Below are 21,661 nucleotides of genomic sequence, written 5' to 3'. Positions count from 1 at the left end.
AGGTCAAGAGTTTGAGACCAGCCTGGCCAACATGGCGAAACCCCGTCTCTCCTAAAAATACAAAATATTAGCCAGGTGTGATGGGACATGCCTGCAATCCCAGCTTCTCGGAAGGCTGAAGTATGAGAATCATTTGAGCCCTGGAGGCAGAGGTTTCAGTGAGCTGAGATTGCACTACTGCACAAAGAAAAAAATTATACTGCTATGAAAAAAGGGAGAAAAGATTTGGGAGGAGAAAAGATTTGAGTTTTTCTCAGAAGTCAGGAGAGTATCTCCCTAGAATGCTCCAATCACAAATGCACAGTTTTCTACTTTATCTTCCTGTAGGGTCAGCTCTGACTTTATCAGCTGGCCTCCACAACAATGGTCTCCTTTCTGCATTCATTGCATAATGAGGAGGAGAAGGAAATAAGAAGCTGTGTGATAAGTGCTTTAGAATTTAACAAGGAAAGTTGTAAGGTAGGTATTAGCATCATCATGTTAGAGGTAAGAAATGGAGGCTTCCCTCAATTCAAAAGACTGGTAAGGTCCTTATCTGTAGAGGCCACTGTTAAAGTGCAGGAGGATGCAGAGTGGGGCTCCCCAGTCTTTCCCACCACCCAGCCCCTCTACCTTGATAGATAATCTGAGGAAAGGACAGAGGCTGCTGGAGAGCCAGGAAATCCTAGACAAGGGATCTTACCTGGAGGGGAGAACAAGCAACAAAAGCTGGAAGACAGCAAGAGAACACTGGTCCAAGAGAACTTCAGGGAAGCAGCAAGCGAACATAGGGCCAAGAAGGGCCAGCCAAGGTTCCTTGAACAGCTGGGGGGCTCTTGGAGGATGATGAGCAGGGGTGCGGAGGGGAGAGGGGAGCATTGTCAAAGGGAGGTGTGCAGGGCAGAACAGAGCACCTGTATATGTACTGCCATCTTGGATCTACTCTAAGGATTAGAATATGAGTTCTGCAGGTTCTCAAACAATTCTATGTTAACCTAGTGTCACTGTCTTCTTGAGCAGAAGTTCTCAAAGTTGATGTCCATTGAAATCACCTGGGTCTTTTGAAAACATCCTGATTTCTAGTCCCAGCCTCCAAGAATTTTTTTTTATTTATTTTTTGAGAAAGAGTCTCGCTCTGTCACCCAGGCTGGAGTACAGTGGTGTGATCTCAGCTCACTGCAACCTCTGCCTCCTGGGTTTAAGCGATTCTTCTACCTCAGCCTCCTAAGTAGCTAGGATTACAGGCTCCTGCCGCCACTCCCGGCTAACTTTTGTATTTTTAGTAGAGACGGGGTTTCACCATCTTGGTCATCCTGGTCTTGAACTCCTGACCTTGTGATGCACCTGCCTCGGCCTCCCAAAGTGCTCGGATTACAGGCATAAGCCACCACACCCAGCCTCAAGATTTTTATTTTATTGGTCTGGGGTGAAGCTTGGGCACTGGGATTTTTCAGAACTCCCAACGTGATTCTAACATGCAGAAAAGCTGGAGAATCACTGCTCCAGAATGATGGTCTTCCAACTCTAACGTGGATATTCATCACCTTGGGAGGGCACAGAAATGCAGATTCTTACTCATGAGGTCCAGGATGGGACCTAAGGCTCTGCATTTTAATAACTTCCCAGGGGATGACAATGCCGCCCATCTTGGGAACACACTTTGAGTAGTGAGTTTGACACTTTCACTCCTCCTGCTAATGTACACTTTTCCTATATCCACGAGGGCTTCAATGCATCGTCTACTTATGCAAAGCTGCCTCGTCCTGTAATAAGTAAGCCCGTCCCGGACAGAAATCCAGGCAATGTCCTATAGTAAGTAAGACCATCCCAGACAGAAATCCAGACAGTCATGGACTGTATCTGCCTTCACGTTTAGCGTGTTGTCTGCTAAACTGATGATCTAGAGTGTCCCATGTTGAGCACAGCAGAAAGCATACCACTGGTGCTTAACACAGCTTTTATTAATATTAATAATTAATGCTTAGTGCTAATGAGTAACCAATTACCAATGGTAATAATGTTATCGAGAAAACAGTGATAGTCCTACAAGGCACAAACCTTTCTGCTTCCTCCCCCACGCCCCAAATTATAGTTCTAAATGAGCTTCCAGAATCTTGTTGTGACAGGTACAACCTCGCACGCATTCACTTAATAAGACAGTTCTATGGAGTGAAATTCCACTTTCAACAGATACATTTTCAGTGTGGCACACAGGAAATTAAATGTGAAAGTATCATTAACATGGAAGTTGTGAGTTTAATTCCCCACACAGGGTGCTGACAAACTGAGATTGTTTATCTATACCTCATCATGGCTACCTGTTTCCTGGGGGATCCAGTCAATTTCTTAAGACTATAAACTCTCTTGCCCCCTTTTTGGGGTGAGCTTCTACTCTTCATTTCTATCCTCAAAGATCCATATTCTCAGAAGGCAAAGAAGTGAATGTGAGCATCTCGCTAAGAAGAACAGGATCCTACAGTGTGGTTTGAGATTGTTAAGGATGGCATGCAGGGCTGATTCAGGACATGATTTTTTTTTTTCTTTAAATATTTCTCTTTAGAGGAAGTAATGTAGCACTTAATGTCTAATGACATCTATTCAGGAATTCATTAAGGAAAAGCTGATAACAAGATGTGTTATCATAGTCAACAATTAACGGCGCCGTTTAGGAATCTTGATTGCTCTTAGGATGTGTAACTGGCACAGCTTTTGCTCTTGGGGCTGTTTTTACAAAAGGGCAAGTGAAGCACAGATGCACATTTCCGAGGTGACTGACCACAGTGATTGACCGCTGTGCCACTGCAAGTCACAGGTGAAGAGATTAGCCAAGGTAGGTTATTCATGCCCTCCAATGGTTACACGTGGGCAAGAGAGACCTCTAGTTTGTGAATCTTTCTTTTTCTTTTCTTTCTTTCTTTTTTTTCAGACGGAGTTTCACTCTTGTCGCCCAGGTTGGCGTGCAATGGCACAATCTCGGTTCACTGCAACCGCTGCCTCCCAGGTTCAAGCGATTCTCCTGCCTCAGCCTCCCAAGTAGTTGGGATGACAGGCGTGAGTCACCGCACCTGGCCATGAATGTCTTTCTTTTCTAAACATCATTCATCTTCAGTTCTACCCTTCGCTGCACACCCAACTGACTTGGGTGATAGGTGTAAAAGGAGGGCTCAGGGGACCCTTTAGGGGTCAGGATACCCTCAAGGACTAGGTCAAAAGGAATTACAGGAAAAGAATTTTATTGACCATCTCCCTTGACAAGAACTCACATAAAGGAGACTCAAGTATGTCTCTTCCTCTTGCTGGAAAAGGAGAAAATGAGGATGCTGCCTGAATCTTTAGGGTTAGTCTTAGCCTCGAAAAAACCCTGCAGCATTCTGAGACATCTGAGAGGAGCTAGCATTTCAAACGGGAGCAAGCCCGCTGCATGGTGATAATCCTCCTCCCCACCTTCTGATCCTGACAAGGTGATGCTCAATTGATCCAGTGCCCTGAGCACTTCAGAACCTCCTCTTCCTCCCCACGGACTCATTTCTGAGGCTGGTTCAGACATTCACCTGGAGAAGCCTATCATTCCTCCTAATAGTCTTTTGGTTTTGATTTAAAGATCTACTGAATGTTAGAACCAAAAGGGGCTTAAACCAACTTCTACCCCCAAGTTCCTCATTTTACAGATGAGAAAACACCCAGAGAGAATTATCAAAAGTCCCACAGCCGCCTGGAACATGAGCCCATGTTTTCAGACTCTCAGGTCAGGATTCTACTTTTTAAATCTTTTTTTTTTTTTTTTTTTTTTTTAAAAAAAAAAGCAAATCTAACGCCCCCAAGACATAACTCTTGGATTCTCTTGCCTATGGTGGCATGATGTGAAGTCACACTTAGCTGGCTTGGTAAAACTAAGAAATTCAGTACTGGCAGGCTGTTGCCCACGCTGGATTTTGATGAAGCTACAAAGCTTCAAGTTCCCTGCCAAAAAGCTCCACCACATTGGAAGAGAGCATTTTTGGCTTCTGCCACCAGTGGGAGAAATAGCCTCTTGAGTTTTGGATGGATCATGAGTGCCTGAGTCAGGAGGGTATTACTCTATTTACCCCTCCAGACTTTCCCTTCATTTTCCCTCCTTCTCCCTCCTACCCTCTGTGCCATGAGAAAGGCCTCTCCAGACCGCATCACCTAGATTTTCTTGTCTTCAGCTGGGTTTGGCCAATGGGAAGGCCCAGAAGGAGGTCAGTGGTGAGGGGATTGGTTAGTCTGGCTCCTTCCTGCCTCACCATGGTTTGGGCCATGGCTGTGTCCCTTTACCTGTGGTCACAGCTCCTGGCAGAGCACCCTTCTCCCACAGCTGCAGGTCACACCCAGCCCAGGAACACGGTTCTTCCTTTTGCCACCTTGGTCCACTGAGGAATTTCATCATCTCTTGTCAACTCCCATTACCATTTCACCTCCATAAATTGTCCCATTATTAAACTGTCTTTGTTAAATTAACACACTGAGTGTGCTGTCTTTTTTTTTTTTTTTTTTTTTTGCCAGGACCATGATTAGTACGGGGCCCCTGGATGAAGCTGTATCAGGTGTAAGATGGGCTGGGCACAGTGGCTCATGCCTGTAATCCCACCACTTTGGGAGGCTGAGGTAGGAGGATCACTTGAGCTTAGGAGCTTGAGACCAGCCTGGGCAACAGAGCAAGACCCTATCTCTACAAAAAATACAAAAACTAGTCAGCCATGATGGTGTCTGTCTGTGATTCCAGCTACTCAGGATGCTGAGGTGAGAGGATCAATTGAGCCCAGGAGACTGAGGCTGCAGTGAGCTTTGGTTGTGACACAGCACTCCAGCCTGGGGGACAGAGTGAGACTTTGTCTCAAAGCAAAACAAAACAAAATAATAAGCTATGGGAGCTGACTTGTGTATGGAATCATTTCCATTTGAATGGGAGGGGAGGCAAAAATAAGGTAGGAGACATATAAGAAAACCAACAGCAGTGGGCAAAATCTGCCCAACGCTTGAGTGTCCTGGCCTATGTTAGATCGACTCATTGGAATTATATGAGACCAGAATAGAATCACAGGGCTCCACTTCTGTGCCACCCACTGATTTATTCCGTGGAACTGGGTGGGTTCCTGCTTCCACCTCTCTAAAGCAACTGTACGATTCTGTTCCCTTGCACGCCTGCTGAAAAGAACATGTTGCTACCTGCAATATCCAAACTCTACCATCTCATGGTAAGCTGTCTTAAATGCTAAAACAAACACAAATTCAACGGGTTTTCCCGTCTGTTTCTTTAACAAATGGGAGCTTAAGCCCATAGGGAAACTGTGTGGGTCAGGGAAGCATCAAATGAACACTTCTGAATAAAAACAAATGTTTCTGAAGATCGCAAGATATTTCAAACAGAGCACTCCATTGGCCAGGGCTGCTCCCCTCTGATGCCTGCACAAGATCCCGATGACAGCATTATTTGCTTGAATTGGATTTGTTTCTGTGCTCAGAAACAACACACAAGGAACCTGAAATAGGAAATGGCTACTGGGTCCTAAAAGTCTTCCCAGGACACTGTCTGAGACCAGACAGGAATGAAACAGGAGTTGGAAACCACACCAAAGGAAATTCTTTGGGGTCTGGATTCTCCCTCTTCTGTTATGTATGGATGTATATATGTATGTGTGTATTTATTTATTTTTTGAGACAGATTCTCGCTCTCTCTCACTCTGTCACCCAGGCTGGCGTGCAGTGGCATGATCTCAGCTCACTGCAACCTCCGCCTCCTGGGCTCAAGTGATTCTCATGTCTCAGCCTCCTGAGTTGGGATTACAGGTGCGTGCCACCACGCCCAGCTAATTTTTGTATTTCTAGTAGAGATGGGGGTTTCTCCATATCGGCCAGGCTGGTCTCCAACTCCTGACCTCAGGTGATCCACCCACCTCGGCCTCCCAAAGTGCTGGGATTACAGGCGTGAGCTACCATGCCCAGCCTCTTCTTTTACTATTAAAAAATATCAAAAGCAGAGAGCATTGACTTGCATTTTTATATAAAACTCTAACAGGCGAACTAGCATTCCCAGAGGAGGAGGAGGAAGCAGCGGTGGGGGTGGCAGTGGAGGCAGCAGCTTGACTGAACTGGAGAACCTAGCATCAGCCCCCTGAGAAGTTTTCTTTAGTCCCCCCTTACAAGCAGATGCTCCTCTGGGTCCCCCCCAGGCCTCCATCCCAGTTGGTAACTTCCTGGCCCTGCTCTGGAACTAGACTATGCACACCCTGACTTTCGTCTCATTCCATTTTGCACATCACCAGTGCCTGGCACATAGTAAATGCTCAACAAATGCTTTGTGGTTGGTTATGTCAATGAACCTATGAATGATGGAGCCAGTGCGTAGGAGATGAATGGGTAAAGAAAAGAATCAACCATTGACAGTACTGTCTCTCTAGTTGATACATTATTTCTTTCCAAATGGGGCTGGGAGGAGTGGGTGGGCAACTGCCACCAGAGGCACCCTGTATGATGAGGTCCCTGGGCCATTTTCAGGGATTCACTATTGTCTCTTGGGACTCCTCACCCTGTCTCCCTCCCTCTGTCTTCCTGTCCTTCCCTCTGTTCTCTGACTCTTCGATCCATTTCTTAACTCTTTTGACTGAGTAGTTCTTCAGTTTTTATTTCTATTATAGGGAGGCCACTCTCACATTTTTTAGAGTGACAGATAGTGCTGGGAATAATCAAAATTATGTAATTTAAAATATTAACATATTCACCAATACATTGACTTGATATTTGTGGACTTACAAAATAATTTTATTTAAAACATAGTTTCAAAAATAAAATTCCTTCTACCAAATAAATATAACATCTATCTGTTTCCATGAAGGCAAAATGAAAATAATTTATCTTATTGAATCTCTTATTTGGATGCTAAACAATACCATTAGCAGAACAATACTGTTTAGCATATATTTTATTTTTTTGCCATATCTATTTCTAATATTATTATATCATAGTATTTGCCTAAGGAATGTATATTTTAGACATGGATTTATTTTTTAATCTTTTTTTCATAAAGTTGCGTATCATATACTCTTCCCTAAAGTTGTACTTTAATGCTTTTTGAAGTATTACATATAAAAAATACTAAAGTTGCATTTCATTGTTAACAAATTTGAAACTGTTCCTCAGTTGAATGTTACTGAAGATTATAATATTTCTAATTAAGAAAATACTTTCTCCAAAGTTACTGAGATGTCTTATAAATTCAGAGCAAACTGCTAGAGTATATTGCAATTTTCTGTTTTTTCAGATTAAAATATGTAAATACTTTAGCCCAAATATTTTCTTATATACTGTCTTTTTACCTCCCAAGCACTTGGCAGGTATTTTTAAAGGGAAAAACTCTTCAGATAAGTTGTCTCAACTTATGATTCCAAATCATAGGTTTTTCCATTTCATTCTCTTGAATAAAAACATAAATTTATCCACATAAAAACGGAAATATCAAAAAATTCTTCCCGTAGGTCAAGGTATTCCAAAAAGAAATCATAATTTTGAACAGGAAATCTTGCATAATTTTTGAGCCCTCAACTTTTAATTTGTTCAGTTATTTTCTTTCTGTTATAGGGATGAAGTTCATTGTTTTCCTGTTTGCAAGCTTCATTTTCAACAATTGCAACTAAATACATTTTTAAATTTTAAATGTTTAAAATACGGATACAGCTTCATCCAGGGGTCCCTGTACTAGTCAGAGTCCTGGCAAAAAAAAAAAAAAAGACAGAGTTTTTTTGAGCACTCTATTCTTTCAAGATTTTGATTAAATATATCCAACTGGTGTTGAATAAAATATAACCACAATTTACAGACTTATTTATAAAAGAAGTTCAAAACCACTGCATAAGGTGTAGGTTGATTTACAAAGTAACTCTTTAAAGGTGCAAACTCTTGAAAAACCCCATTGACGGCAAGGAGCAAAAAGATAAAAAGTTCATACTGCCACACTGTTTTGTAATATTCGTCATCAACTTCATCGCAAAAATATTGTGGTTTGATTGCTCTAACGGAGTATACACAAATATTTGTAAATTTAAACCACTACAATTTTTAACTGATTTAACATTGCAGTGAGTGGGAGGAAGCTGAGAATTATATGAACATCAAAACAAATTTCAAACCTATTTGTGTCTCATAAATTTCTTAATTTTATATTGACATTGCTTTTTACCATGAATTTGTGCTTCACCAAATTTTGAGTGGGTGTTATCGCCACAAAATTTAGTAACTTCATCTTCACTGTTAAATTAACAAGTTCATTAAAAAACTGGAGTATTACTAGTATTAACAATAAGATCAGATGTTTCACCTTCTTTAGAATGAACTTCCAGAAACTTTAATAATTTGATTTCCTGAATGGGAAGTGAAAATTTGAACCAATTATTAGAACTTATGCATTTTCTTTGTGAAGCCTCTAACAGCACTGATAAAAGAGCCTTTGAACTGTTTGCAATTTTTCTTCTGTCTCAAGTGCCAATACATTAAGTGCAGGCACTACATATTTGCACATGCATAATAAAAACTTGGAAGAAAAAAATTTTAGAAATTTAGCAAAGAAACAGTCATCTGATATCATGGAAAATCGTGCTTTGCAGAAGAATCTGTAAGTCCACCTGCTACAGATTCACATGTGAATTCATCTATAGGAAAGTCTTCTTAAAATAACCAGCTGGGTGTGGTGGTCCTGCAGTCCCAGCTACTCGGGAGGCTGGTGCAGGAGAATGGCTTGAGCCCAGGAGGCGGAGGTTGCAGTGAGCCGAGACTGCACCACTGCAATGGCGACAGAACGAGACTGTCTCAAAAAAAAAAAAAAAAAAAAAAAAAAAAAAAATTGAGTCAGAATTAGGTGCCAAAAGCCACAGGACATGCCTGAACAGGGACTTGAACCCTGGACCCTCAGATTAAAAGTCTGATGCTCTACCAACTGAGCTACCCAGGCTCCCTCCTTACTGATTTATTTTAATGCAATAATAAATAACAGCACTTTGCTAAAACTAATAAAGGAATCATCTGGGACAAATTCAAAGTGGACAGGATGAAGAGATAATAGGTATACGCCAGGACTCCCCGGGGTAAACTGGGACCTGTTGGTACCCTATGTATTAAGAGTATTGGGTTTTGTTTTCACTCGAGCAAATGTCCAAAGTTTCTTATCCTTTTCTCTTCAAAGTGTTTTCCTATGTGCCCATCCTTCCAGCTCTTGCATAAACAGATAAGTGAGGCGCAAATATCTGATAGGATGTGGTACAGGATGACTGCAAATCCCATCATGATTAAGGTCACAGACCACTCCCCAGATAAAACCCAGACTCAGGCCGGGTGCGGTGGCTCATACCTGTAATCCCAGCACTTTGGGAGGCCAAGGCAGGAGGATCACGAGGTCAGGAGTTTTAGACCAGCCTGACCAGCATGGTGAAACCCTGTCTCTACTAAAATTACAACAAATTAGCCGGGCATGGTGGTGCACACCTGTAATCCCAGCTACTTGGGAGGCTAAAGCAGGGAAATTGCTTGAACCTGGGAGGCGGAGGTTGCAGTGAGCTGAGATCATGCCACTGCACTCCAGCCTGGGCAAGAGAGCAAGACTCCATCTCAAAAATAAATAAATAAATAAATAAATAAATAAATAAATAAATAAAAAACAAAACAAAACAAAACCAGACTCACCCCTCCCTTGTCGTAAAAGACTGTGCTAGAGCCTGCAGAGTGGTTCTGCCCTATCCACCCTCCCTTCCTTACCAATGACATGAGCTTGAAGATGGAAACCACCTGTTCAAGACAGTCGTTCAGAAAAATAAGAGTTGCTAATGACTGGGGAGCTGCCATATTTATTCATTACCAACCTCCAGACCCAGCAGCCGACTGCAATTCTTGAACTAAACAATTACACGTGGCTGAAGTTCTTGCTTCCCATTCCAGGCTCTTCTGCCTTCACTCTGTCCTTGCACCCCAAAACCCTGCCATACAAGTCACAAAACTCATTCCACACTCATCCTTCATCCACGCTGTTACCTTGGCTGGAGATACCTTTCTCAGCCTTGACATCCAGCTACTTCTGCCCTTCTGCCAGAAACAAACTTAGTCATCACCTCCTCCTGGAAGCCTCTCTGGGCTGCACTCCTGAAACATCCCAGGCATGCTCCTGCACCCTGTTATATGATCACCTGTTAATACACCTGCCCCATTCAACCTGTGATCAGCCTGAGGGAGGGCACCGTGTGCTCTTTCTTCCTCATTCTATCATCCTGTGCCACCATGCCTGCTATATAGCGACATCACAGGCATACGTAATGGGAAATGATTGAATGAATGTTGAAACTCACCAAATAGGGGAGGGTCCTGGAAAGGCTCTGGGAGGAGCATACCTGATTGGCCTCTAAAGGTAGGGGTCACAATGCGGCAGTTACACATTCTCCATCAATAGGATCAGGTCCATTATTCTATTAAACCTCCTTGGGGACCTGGAGGGTGAGAGGACATGCCTATTAGTAACCCCCGTTTATGGCTAGGCAAATGGAGGCATGGGGAGGTTAAAAGCCCCGGGTCAACCCAGGAGTTGGTGGTGAACCTGCTGTGATTGGCAGTCGTGGGGACCCGATGTGGGTTTTGTTCTCTGAACCTCACTACTTTCAAGGACTCCTCAGTTCATTCTCTCAATCTCTTTCCTTTTTTTTCTTTTTTCCTCCAGTAATATCCAAAAAGTCCCCTCTCCGGATTAAATCATCCTGGCTTCAAATATCTAAAGCAGCTATTTTTTTTTTTCCTTCAGCATTTGAAATGTTTTTAAGGGTTTATTTCAAACACCCTTTTCTTTGAACTGATTGTTCAGAACTTTCATTCCACTTTGTCAGTGTGTTTGGTAGTCGGCTCTGATTTCTAAAAGGTTTTTATTTCTTCTCTATTAGCGGCCACCACCTGCTTACTGTTTGGATGGGTTTTGCTTTATTTTCTTTGCTTTCATCTATTGAAATGGATGAGAGGAACCTTAGGTAATGAACCTTGTTTCCAGTTTTCCCCCTCACCTCCCCTATTTTTAACTCCTCCTGCCACTGCTGAGGATGAGGCAAAGGACGGAAAGTTCCCTGGGTGGTAAGTCTCCAGGAGTCACTCTGCCTTTCCCCCACAGTGCGGGGATGGAGTGACAGGCAATGGAGGGCAGAATGTGCCCGGAATGTCCGCGGTGCTGTTGGCTTTGCAACTGCCTGACCGTCCTGTTTCCGTGCAGCAGCATGCACGGTGGCCTTCTCAACGGCCACTCCGGCCGCAGCGGAGAGGCGTCTGCCTCCAATCTTACCGGGACCCCTAAACGCCATGGGGGGATGCGAGTGTCAGTGGCTGTTGCTGAGGCCCACATTACCGGACACTAGCTTGTTCCATTTTTGGCTCATCTATACACATGGGCCGTTATGGGAGCAGCCTCACATATAAATATATACATATTTTTCCAGTTAATCCTGCCCTCAGGGTATCAAGTTTAATGAACTAAACATCCTCCATTAATCACCCAACTGAATGTTATTTACTTCAAGGGAAAGGGTAAGTGGCCACTGCACAGACATATTAAGGATTCGGTCTCGGCTACTCTTCCCTGTGCTGTCTTCCCAACTCTTGAAGAGCAAAGTCCTAAATCCGGAGCTGGGTGCAGTGGCTCAGGCCTGTAATCCCAGCAGTTTGGGAGGCTGAGGCGGGTGGATCACCTGAGGTCAGAACTTTGGGACCTGCCTGGCCAACACAGAGAAATCCCGACTACTAAAAATACAAAAATTAGCTAGGCGTGGTGGTGCGCACCTATAATCCCAGCTACTCGGGAGGCTGAGGCAGGAGAATCGCTTGAACCTGGGAGGTGGAGGTTGCAGTGAGCTGAGATCATGCCACTGCACTCCAGCCTGGGCAACAGAGTGAGACTCCACCTCAAAAAAAAAAAAAAAAAAAAAAGAACAAAGTCCTAAATCCAGAAGTTCTGCCAGCCGAGTTGACACATTGCTTTCCTATCCTCTCCTCTCCCCTTACCAAATTTTAGCATTACGTTTTAATTAATTAATTAAAGAGACAGGGTCTCACTCTATTGCTCAGGGTGGAGTGCAGCGCTATGATCACGGCTTACTGCAGTCTCAAACTCCTGGTCTCAAGCGATCCTCCCACCTCAAACTCCAGAGTAGCTGGGACCACAGGTGCATGCCACCATGCCCAGGTAATTTTTTTTTTTTTTTTTTTTTTTTTTTTAGAGATAGGGTCTCGCTATGCTGCCCAAGCTGGTCTCAAACTCTTGGCCTCAAGTGATCCTCCCACCTCTGCCTCTCGAAGTCCTGGGATTACAGGCATGAATCAATGTGCCCAGGTTGCCTACCACAGTTTAGATGTCAATTTCCTCACCCTTTTGTTTAAAATACGGCATACTCTCCCATATCTGCCCAGCCCAGAAATGCACGGTCATGGGTTATGTCAGCCTAGGGAGGGTGAGAAAGGTCTTGAGTCCTGTTGTCATGATGACCCCATAGCCAATAAATCAAGTCCAGTGTAAGTAACATTTGAGCAACTTGAGAAAATGGAACTGAAGTGGGTACATATCAGAGGCCCTTTGACATCTCTGAATATCCTTTGTAAATAATATCTATCACCCAGCTTAGAGCCATGAGAGCCACTCAGTGCAAGTGTATACGAGTGGAAAAATGAAGGAAAGGGAAGGGCAGAGGGAAGGGAGTGGAGACTGGTGCTGAGACACAGGCGGTGGCCTTGGGAGCTGATATAGCAGTGCCTGTGTTAAGCCGGGCTGTTCATCCTTTGGTTCCCTGCTCCCTACTCCTGCAGCCACAGATGAAAGGCAAGTTTTGCAAGCCAACATCTACCTTGCCCCTTCCTGGGAATAGTAAGGTCCTATCCATTCTTATTCCACTGAAATCTAAGAGAATTAATTGGTGGAGATCTGCTGTCCTAGCCCAGAAAATGGCATCATGTGTGAGGATCTGCCCTTCATCTCCCTTCTTTTGCAGGGCTGACCTCAGCCTCACCCACTCCCCGCTAGAGGGGCCCGGCCCCTCCCTGCACACATCCAGACTCTCCAAAGCATCTTGCATTTGGCCAGAGGTCTCGAGAAGCCTCTCCAGGCTGTGTAGGGCTTTAGCCCAACACTAATTAGTAATGCAATCCCGCAAAGAGCGAAGCTGCCTGCCGCCTCCCCTCACTCATAGTGATTTATGTTCAATTTGTACAAATGGAGAAAATGAGATTTCAAATTTCAATGCCATTTCTGCAATGAGGTGATTAAAAGAGAGAGAGGTATCGCCTTCCACTGTATAGAATATTGATCCCAGTGCTATTTTCCTTTGCAATAACCATTAGCTCAGTATTATTTGCAAACCTCTAATGTGAACCTGGAGATGTAATTTACATTTGTGCCTCACTTATTTGCTTTAACAAAACAACACAAAAGCTTTGGGTCTTTCAATCTATCCATATTGTCAATAAAATTAGCAGCTTGAAGGGAAAAAATTATATTCAAAACCATAACTTCCCATTAACTACCGCAAGACACAACACATCGTTGCAAAAGAGAGAGAGCTTCATACTAAATCCTTTCTTGTTCTTTTCTTTTCCTCCGCCCCCTCTTCCCCCTCCATGGGGTTAGAATTCAATGAACAAACTTGAAAGTGAAACATCCCCTCCTCTGAATGTGGATCAGCTTAGGGTCTGGGGGCTGGCTGTGCACATCTGAGGCCGGATCTCTCCCAGGCTGACCCGGGAGGAAGAGAACACGTGGGCCCCGGCTCCAGGTGTCAGCACACGCCTGGCCCGGAGGTCCATCGGGCTGCCAGGACAAATACGTACACATAGACACGTGCACAGAGCCTGAGAGAGAGAGAGAGAGACAGAGAGAGAGACAGACAGACAGAGAGAGAGAGAGAGAGAGAGAGAGAGAGAGGCTTCCTCAAGAGAGCTGAGAGCCAGTGTGGGGACCAAAGAGGCTGGAAGAAAAGATGAGAAGGAGGTAATCAAGAAATAAAAGCATGGGGGCTGTGCTCTGCCAATTCAAATGGCAGTTCCGTCAGCCTCGACGCTGAACAAATAGGCCACGCAGCTCCGCGTTCTCATTTCTTGTCTCTGCAAATCCGTCAGCTGCCTACAAGGGCCTACCAGACCCTGGAAGAAGAGAACAAGGAAAAGGGAGAGTGGGGGGCGGGGGAGCTAATGACCCATAATTGCCATGATAGTGGCGAGGGGCCAGGCAGCTGTTTTACATTCCTGGTATGTATAGTATGCAAATATCGACAAAGGCTCGACACAGTTTCGCTATTGTGGATCCGGAGGGTAACCAAATTAGCCTTTGGCAGCCATGGTAATTGGGAGGTGCTGTTCCCATTAGGAGTCCTGCAAATTATGAAGAAAAATGGACCGAGGGCTTTGTCACAAATAATAATACCAAGAAGAAAAGAGCAGGCGGCTGTCTTTTCTTTTCTTCCTCCCATTCCCCACCCTCTGCCTTTATTATTTTTTTTTTTAATTTCTGCATTGTGTTGTTAATACCTCTCCATTTAGTAATAAGAAAACAGTCTGAAATCCCCCACTAGACAGTGCACGGACTTGATTGCAAGAATGTCAAGTTTGCAGGAGGGTCCAGGGGGAAGAGCCGCTTTCTGTTGCCTGAGCCCGCGAGCTGCAGGTAGGAAAGGCGCGGTTGTGCAGCAGTAAATACTTCCCGCCCAGAGTCCTGGGTGAAGAGAGAAGCCTAAAAACCGATGTCCCAAAGAAAACGCTCTTTCCATGAAACATCCTCTCCGTATTGTAAGGGTGCAGAGAACATCTCTTCCTGGAGCATAGCTGGGCTTCATCCTCCACCTCACTCCCAAATAGTCTAAAGTTCTGGCTTGATTGAGACTCTAATCTCTTAACAATTCAGACATGGGCTTGAAAAACCTCCAGTCATGATGCATGAAGCCCCGAACTCATGCCGAAGAGGTTTGCAGACTCTCGCCCTTGGCATTCCCTTGAGATGGCCTAATTCCATGTCCCTGGGAGCTGGGTGCCTGGTGACCAGATGGGCCACCGGAATATCAGATGACGCCATGATGAGCTCAGCCCTTTGTAGGGCATGAGTAAATGAGGGGGAATGGTCCGTTCGGGGCCAAGTTTGCCCCAGATGAGAGGCACGGTATCACCAGGGTGGCAGAGAACTGTGATGCCAAAGCTACAATGCAGACCCACATGAGGAGCAAAGGACAAATACTTCCCAAAGCGTTTTCTCTCCTTTAAAACAACTTCCAATTTCCGGTGTTTTAGCATCTGTTGGTTCGGCCAGAGGAACACCTTCAATGAGGAAGGGCTTTCTGGAAATAACGATGTCTTTCTTCTATGTTCCTCCAGTTACATAGGAACATCTCATGCATTGGTTCGCATTTTATTTTTACGTAGTATTTCATAAAAATGTACAATGTTAAAACACAGAAAGGAATAGAAACCTTCTGCTTAGATAACTGGAAGGATACTGCCACATACTTGCCTTTAGAACCAGACAGCATTTCCCATAAGGAAAAAAAAAATGGAATTTTCATAAGCTTTGAAATGTCCTCAGAGACATGACTATAAAAGGATCCCGCCAATTTTGTCCTCCAAAGGGTAAAGAAAGAACTAATGGCTAGTTGCATGCATTTGGGAAATTAACAAAAATAGGAGGAGGACTGAAAATAGATCAGGTCATAGCAAAGTCAAATAGAGGGTTGAAAAATGAGTAAGAGGAAATGACAACTCACTTGCACAATGTCAGTGCAGAAGGGACCAATGGGTGACCTCAGGAATGGAGTGAGTAGGAAAATAGCCAACCATGATACTGCTTTCTTTCCTTTGTGTAATGTCCAAATGCCATTTTGGTAGACAAGTGAATTACTGGCCCCCGTTCCTTGCTGGTTTTAAATGAAGAACATTCAGTTGTTTAGATACAGTTCAGGTTTCAAGTCTCTTTGAAGGTAAACTTGAGAGTGAGGCAGAAAAAAAAACTTTCTAGCATTTACAATGATTTTTTTCTTAAGAAAAAAATCTTCTTTGATGAAAATACTCTACCATGTTGGGACTGTGTTTAGGTTTTTTTCTAGGTCCACCCGTTGACATGCTGATAAGGGCTGCAGTGTCCAGTATCCTGCTGAACTTCTCTCTCTTCCCTTCTCAGAGTTCCAGCCACACTAAGTGTCTTTCTGTGTGTTGAACCCAATATGCTTTTTCTTATCTCTTATTTTCACACAAGCTACTCCCTCCGCCCACTGGATGTCCCTGTGTACCGCCCTACCAAGTGACACAGGTATGCACACATCCCTCGGGCTGGCTCATCCTCATCCTTTTCCTCAGGTCACTGCTTAGATACTGCTTCCGCCAGGCAGCCTTCCAGCCCTATCTGACTTCCTAAGTCTGGGTGAAATCCCCTCCTACCATCTGCTCTCAAGCGCCTAGTGCCAGAACTTATGACACAGTTTTCTGTCTAATCACTTTTCCAAGGCTGTGAGCAACAGGAGAGCAGGCACCACCTCTCTCATTCATCAATGTGTCCCAAGTTCCTAGCCCAGTGCCTGGCACATAGCAGTTGAGCCATAAACATGTTGAGTGAATGACATCTGATTATTCAAAAGCTTAATTGCGGGCCTAAAGGGTTGAGGCAGGAGAATAGGGTCTGAAGGCAGGGAACGTAAGGCTGATTCATGCTGACATCCTAGAACTAAATCAAATGGATTTGATTCAGCTGTGACAGGACATACCCTCTCCATTTACATAGGGCATACATGGAGTGAATGACTTTGTAACTTTACTTCATCCTCTTCATTTACCTAGGACATGCACCAAGTAACCAATGGAAACCTCTAGAAGGTATTGAAACCCCAGAACATTCTGTAACGGGGCTCTTGAGCCCCTGTGCTCGGCCCACTCCCACCCTGTGGAGTGTACTTTCATTTTCCATACATCTCTGCTTTGTTGCTTCATTCTTTCCTTGCTTTGTTTGTGTGTTTTGTTCAATTCTTTGTTCAAGATGCCAAGAACCTGGACACCCTCCACCAGTAACAGTATCACTTGATAACGCGTCTCTAACACTTGGCTTTTGCATTGAGGAATTCTGCCTTTGAGGAATACCTATCAATTCCAGAATCCCAGAGGGTCCCCCACATAAAGATAGACCTGCAAGGATTCCAAACACCAAAATTAACTGGATAGTGCTGGGATTACAGGTGTGATGCAGTTTTTATTCTAGCCCAGGACTTTCCTGGTTTCCTGCTAAATCTAGGGTCTCTCTTACTCATTTTCTTTTTCTCTTCAGGAATGAAGTTTGCTTTCATCTGCAAATGTTGCTAAGAAAGAATCCATCGTTCAATGTGCTGTGGTCCACTCTGCACTTCAGGATCTCAGGCTTTACCCAGAACCTGGAGCAAGACCACTTCAACTCTTACAAGAAATTCACAGGTAACACTGAGACAAATTCTTTCCATTGTAAGGCCAAGGCAATTTGGGTTACTGGGTATTTATATCTTAGGTATATATGTGTTATGGCATAAAACCTGCTTGGAAAAATAAGACTTATAAATGGACAGCAATAACAGAACTAAAATGAGGGAAAATGGTATGAGAGACTGGAGTTAGGTAGAAGAATATTGTTCCTTATGCTGAAATAGCTTGCTATTTAGAAAAAAGCAAGGGTTTTTGACCTGGAGGAAATGGCAAAAGACCATCAATAGGGGCAGTGCTAGATCAGAGGATTCCTGAGTGGAGGTTTGTAAAAAAATCAGTTTGGATAGGGACCACATGGGTGAGAGACTTTAATAACAAATGAAACAGTTCAGTTAATGGTGGACAGCTGGGGTGTGGCGCTGTACCACTCAAATGTCTTCTGAACCCATCCCAGGAGGACTCTTATTAAGATCTGTTATAGCAAAGGTCCAATAAATCACATCTTTCTGTATCTATGTGATTCTTTTTTTTATTTTTTATTTTTTTTATTTTTATTTTTGTAGACAGGGTCTTGCTCTGTTGCCCAGGCTGGAGTGCCAGCATGATTATGGCTCATTGCAGCCTCAATGTCCTGGGCTGGGCTCAAGTGATCTTTCCACCTCAGCCTCCTGAGTAGCTGGGACCACAGGCACATGCCACCATGCCCAGCTAATGTTTTATTATTTTGCAGACACAGGTTCTCACTATGTTGCCCAGGCTAGTCTTGAACTCCTGGGCTCAAGTGATACCCACCTTAGCCTCCCAAAGTGATGGAATTACAGGCGTGAGCCACTGTGCCCAGCTCATGTGATTTCTTAGCCTCCTCCAGCACTAACTCAGGGCTTGGCTTTGTGAGTTGTTTTGGTTGATGGGACTTTAGCAAATGTGATGCAAACAGAACTTTGAAAAGTGCTCATTCATAGGAGTTTGTCTTCTCTGGCTCTTTGCTGGGACTCATTCTAGTACCATATGCAAAAAGCTGAGGCTAGCCTGTTTGTAGATGAGAACCCACATGGAAAGAGAGGTCCCAGACCTCTAAGCAAGCCCAGCCAACATGATGTGGAACAGAAATGCACCCACCCAACTATGTCTAGCACAAATGGTCTACCTGCAGAGTAGTGAGCAACTGTATCACTTTTGTTTTAAGCTTCTAATTTGGGGGGTGATTTATTCACTTGGCAATAAATAACTGGTACAAGGTCCTCACGAAAGGAGCCTAGAAGAATTTGAGAGAACAAATTTGCTCCTTTGGGAACTAATGTAAGAGCTGCAAACACTGAAGAAAGCTAAAGGAATTGCGCCATCTTTTAAGGCTGGCTGATCAGAAGTGCTGCACTACCATGGCAGGTTGAGGGCAGCAGCCATACGGGTGGCAAAGGAAGGAGGGACAGCCTACTATAGTGTGATGAAAAGAGCAACATGGGCCTGCACGGGGTGGGGTGGGGGTAAGGGGAGGCCAGAGTGATGGAAAGAATAGCAGAGCTCACATCAGCAGGGACCTCATGGCCCAGTGGCAGGCCATGGCACTGTCAGCCCATCTGGAGGAACCACAGGGGTATGAAAATAAGTGTTGATATTGACATGGATGGAAACAACTAGCAAATCTCAATGGCTGCCTCCTGGGATCCTGGGCAAAGAAACATTGGGGATGGGGGTGATGTTTTGATTCCACTGGGAAAAGCTTCACTTATCAAGTTTCCCCTATTCCAGGTAGTTGTCTGCGACTTAGGAAGCCATAGGATCCCTGGAAAATAAAGCTGTAGGACAAGATGTACAAAATCCAGCAAAAGTTGTCTGTCACCCCAGACATTACTGTTCTATTTTCATCACCCCATTGCTATTGAAGTTGATGTCCAATATATACCCAGTTGTTACGATGTCAAGACAGACTGGAGATTAAGAGCATTTGTTCTAGAAAGAACCAAATGCCAGCTTAATCACCCACTATTTAATGACCCTTGCAATTTATTTAACCTTAGTTTTCTTTATCTGTAAAATGGAACTAATAATAGTTTCTATCTCATATGGCTGTTGTGAAGATTAAATGAAATTATACGAAGTGTTTAGCATAGTATCAGATGCATAGCAAACTCTAAGAGTTGTATGATTATTTTCGACAGCTATTTAGAACTCCAGATTTTCTGAGCAATTCATATGGATTATCAAGAAAAATTTCATCATCTGAACATCATCAGTAACTTCTGTGATACCTAAAATATATTAATTAGGGAAAATGCCCTCTTGATCCCAGCATTTGAATCTGGGAGGGAGACAAGATAATTCTATACCTCCCTTATGTTTGGCATTCTAATGCATTCCTGATGAAAATCTTGATGCACATTCAACTGTATTGGATCTTTATTTTTATCCCATCTGACTAGCAAGTTCTCATTAAGATATGATTTAAGAACTGAAAGTTCATTAAAAAGATCATTTCATGACAAAGTGAGATGAGCAACGTAGAAATGATTCCATTGCTTCTCTAGATCACTCCATTTAGGGCTTTTTCCAGCTGAATCCAGCATAATTCATAGAAGCACTAAGATTTGCCTTTCAAAGGTCTGGAATAATTCAGCAATTAACATCATACACCCTTGTTACCTGACGCATTAGATCCAAATTGCAACAAATACCAATGCTAGCAATTTTTTCCCCCTGTAACTTGCTTACTTTAAGCAGCATTATCTTTGAAATCTTTTTTCTTAAATTCAGTTCTAAGAAAAAATATTCACAAATAATTTATTTCAAAATAATCTCTCCTTACTTTTTTTAAAGAGTAGAATTAGGTAGGAAAAAAAAACCCCAGTAACATCACTTTATAAAAAGAAACAAAATTCTGACTCAGAACACTTAAAACGATTTTTCTGTGATAGGTTTTTTTTTTTCTGACTGAATAAAACAAAGCTCATAGTAATTGTAACAACATTAGCATTCTTTCAAGAGTGGAGATTAGTCACTGAAATCTTGTGTTCTACAATGTCAAAATTTGTCTGAACTGCACTTCAATAAAATCACAAAATGATAACAGTGTCTCCATTCATGCTATATAAATATGAAAAACATCATATCAAGTGGAAAAACATGAGATGTGCCATTTATATAATTGTTACAAATTTCTGTTGTACAACCAATTTCTACAAAATTCCATTGCAGCGATTCAAATACTTGTGGAAGAGTATCTTAAAACCTTTACATTTCACGCCTTAAAGTTAACTTAATGGAAATACTATGAGTAGACACATTGACAGTTTTATCAAGAATTCCGCTGCAGCTCAGAATGGAGGAATCACATCAGCTGCTACATCTATTGAGATACCCAGTTCAAGGATGGTCACACTAACTCCAGTATTTCCACTAACATATTCCCAAAGATGGGAAGCTTTCCATAATGTTTCCAAGGCAGGTTTGTAAATTTTTGCCCAATTCCCATTGAAACCTTTTTAATGGCATAAAAATATTCTCTTACTGTTCACGCTACTGAAAATTTTATTTTGGTTTAACCAATGTGGAAATTAGTTTCAAGGTGGACCTGATATGTCTGAAATAAAAATTGAATTGCTATGTTACATAACTCCGCCTTGCACTGACACAACACCATTTAACAAATCCCTTTGTGTTAAAACAATAAAATAGGTCGGACGCAGTGGCTCATGCTTATAATCCCAGCACTCTGGGAGGTTGAAGCAGGCAGATAGCTCGAGCCCAGGAGTTTGAGACCAGCCTGGGAAATACGGAAAAACCCCATCTCTACAAAATATACAAAAATTAGCCAAGCATGGTGGCACGTGCTATATAGTCCCATCTACTCAGGAGGTTGAGGTGGGAGGATCACTTGAACCGGGAGGTCGAGGCTGCAGTGAGCCCTGATGGTGCCATTGCATCCCAGCCTGGACAACAGAAATGAGACCCTGTCTCACAAAAAATAAATAAAATAAAACACCACCTCTCCAGTGAAAACTAAGAAACTGCAGAGGTGACAGCTAACTGGTATTTCTTTGAACGAATATATAATATAATGTCAGATTTCTCCTGTGACTAATATTTATCTCGTTACTCTGTTGGGTGCAGTTTTTATATACGGTTGTCATGTTCCTATAAAGTGGATATACCTTTGACAAAATGTCATCAAAATATTCTTGCTCACCCTGCTTTTTACACTAACGAGATTTCTATTAGTCAGGATAAAGTTAAGCTCTGCTGT

The 21,661-nt window shown here is 43.2% G+C and overlaps 1 protein-coding gene and 1 non-coding gene across 2 annotated transcripts in view; both read right to left on the bottom strand.

Moving 5' to 3' along the window:
• ZFHX3 (zinc finger homeobox 3) overlaps positions 1 to 21,661 on the bottom strand; it is a 1,113,461-nt gene that overhangs the window by 697,788 nt on the left and 394,012 nt on the right. The gene's annotated exons all lie outside the window — the stretch shown is intronic.
• On the bottom strand, positions 8,869 to 8,941 carry TRNAK-UUU (transfer RNA lysine (anticodon UUU)). Its single transcript has one exon. It is a non-coding gene; the product is annotated as a tRNA-Lys (tRNA).

Source organism: Macaca mulatta, chromosome 20 (assembly GCF_049350105.2).
Source record: "Macaca mulatta isolate MMU2019108-1 chromosome 20, T2T-MMU8v2.0, whole genome shotgun sequence".
NCBI classification, from domain to species: Eukaryota; Metazoa; Chordata; class Mammalia; order Primates; family Cercopithecidae; genus Macaca; species Macaca mulatta.
This window is presented reverse-complemented; position numbering and strand designations above follow the sequence as displayed.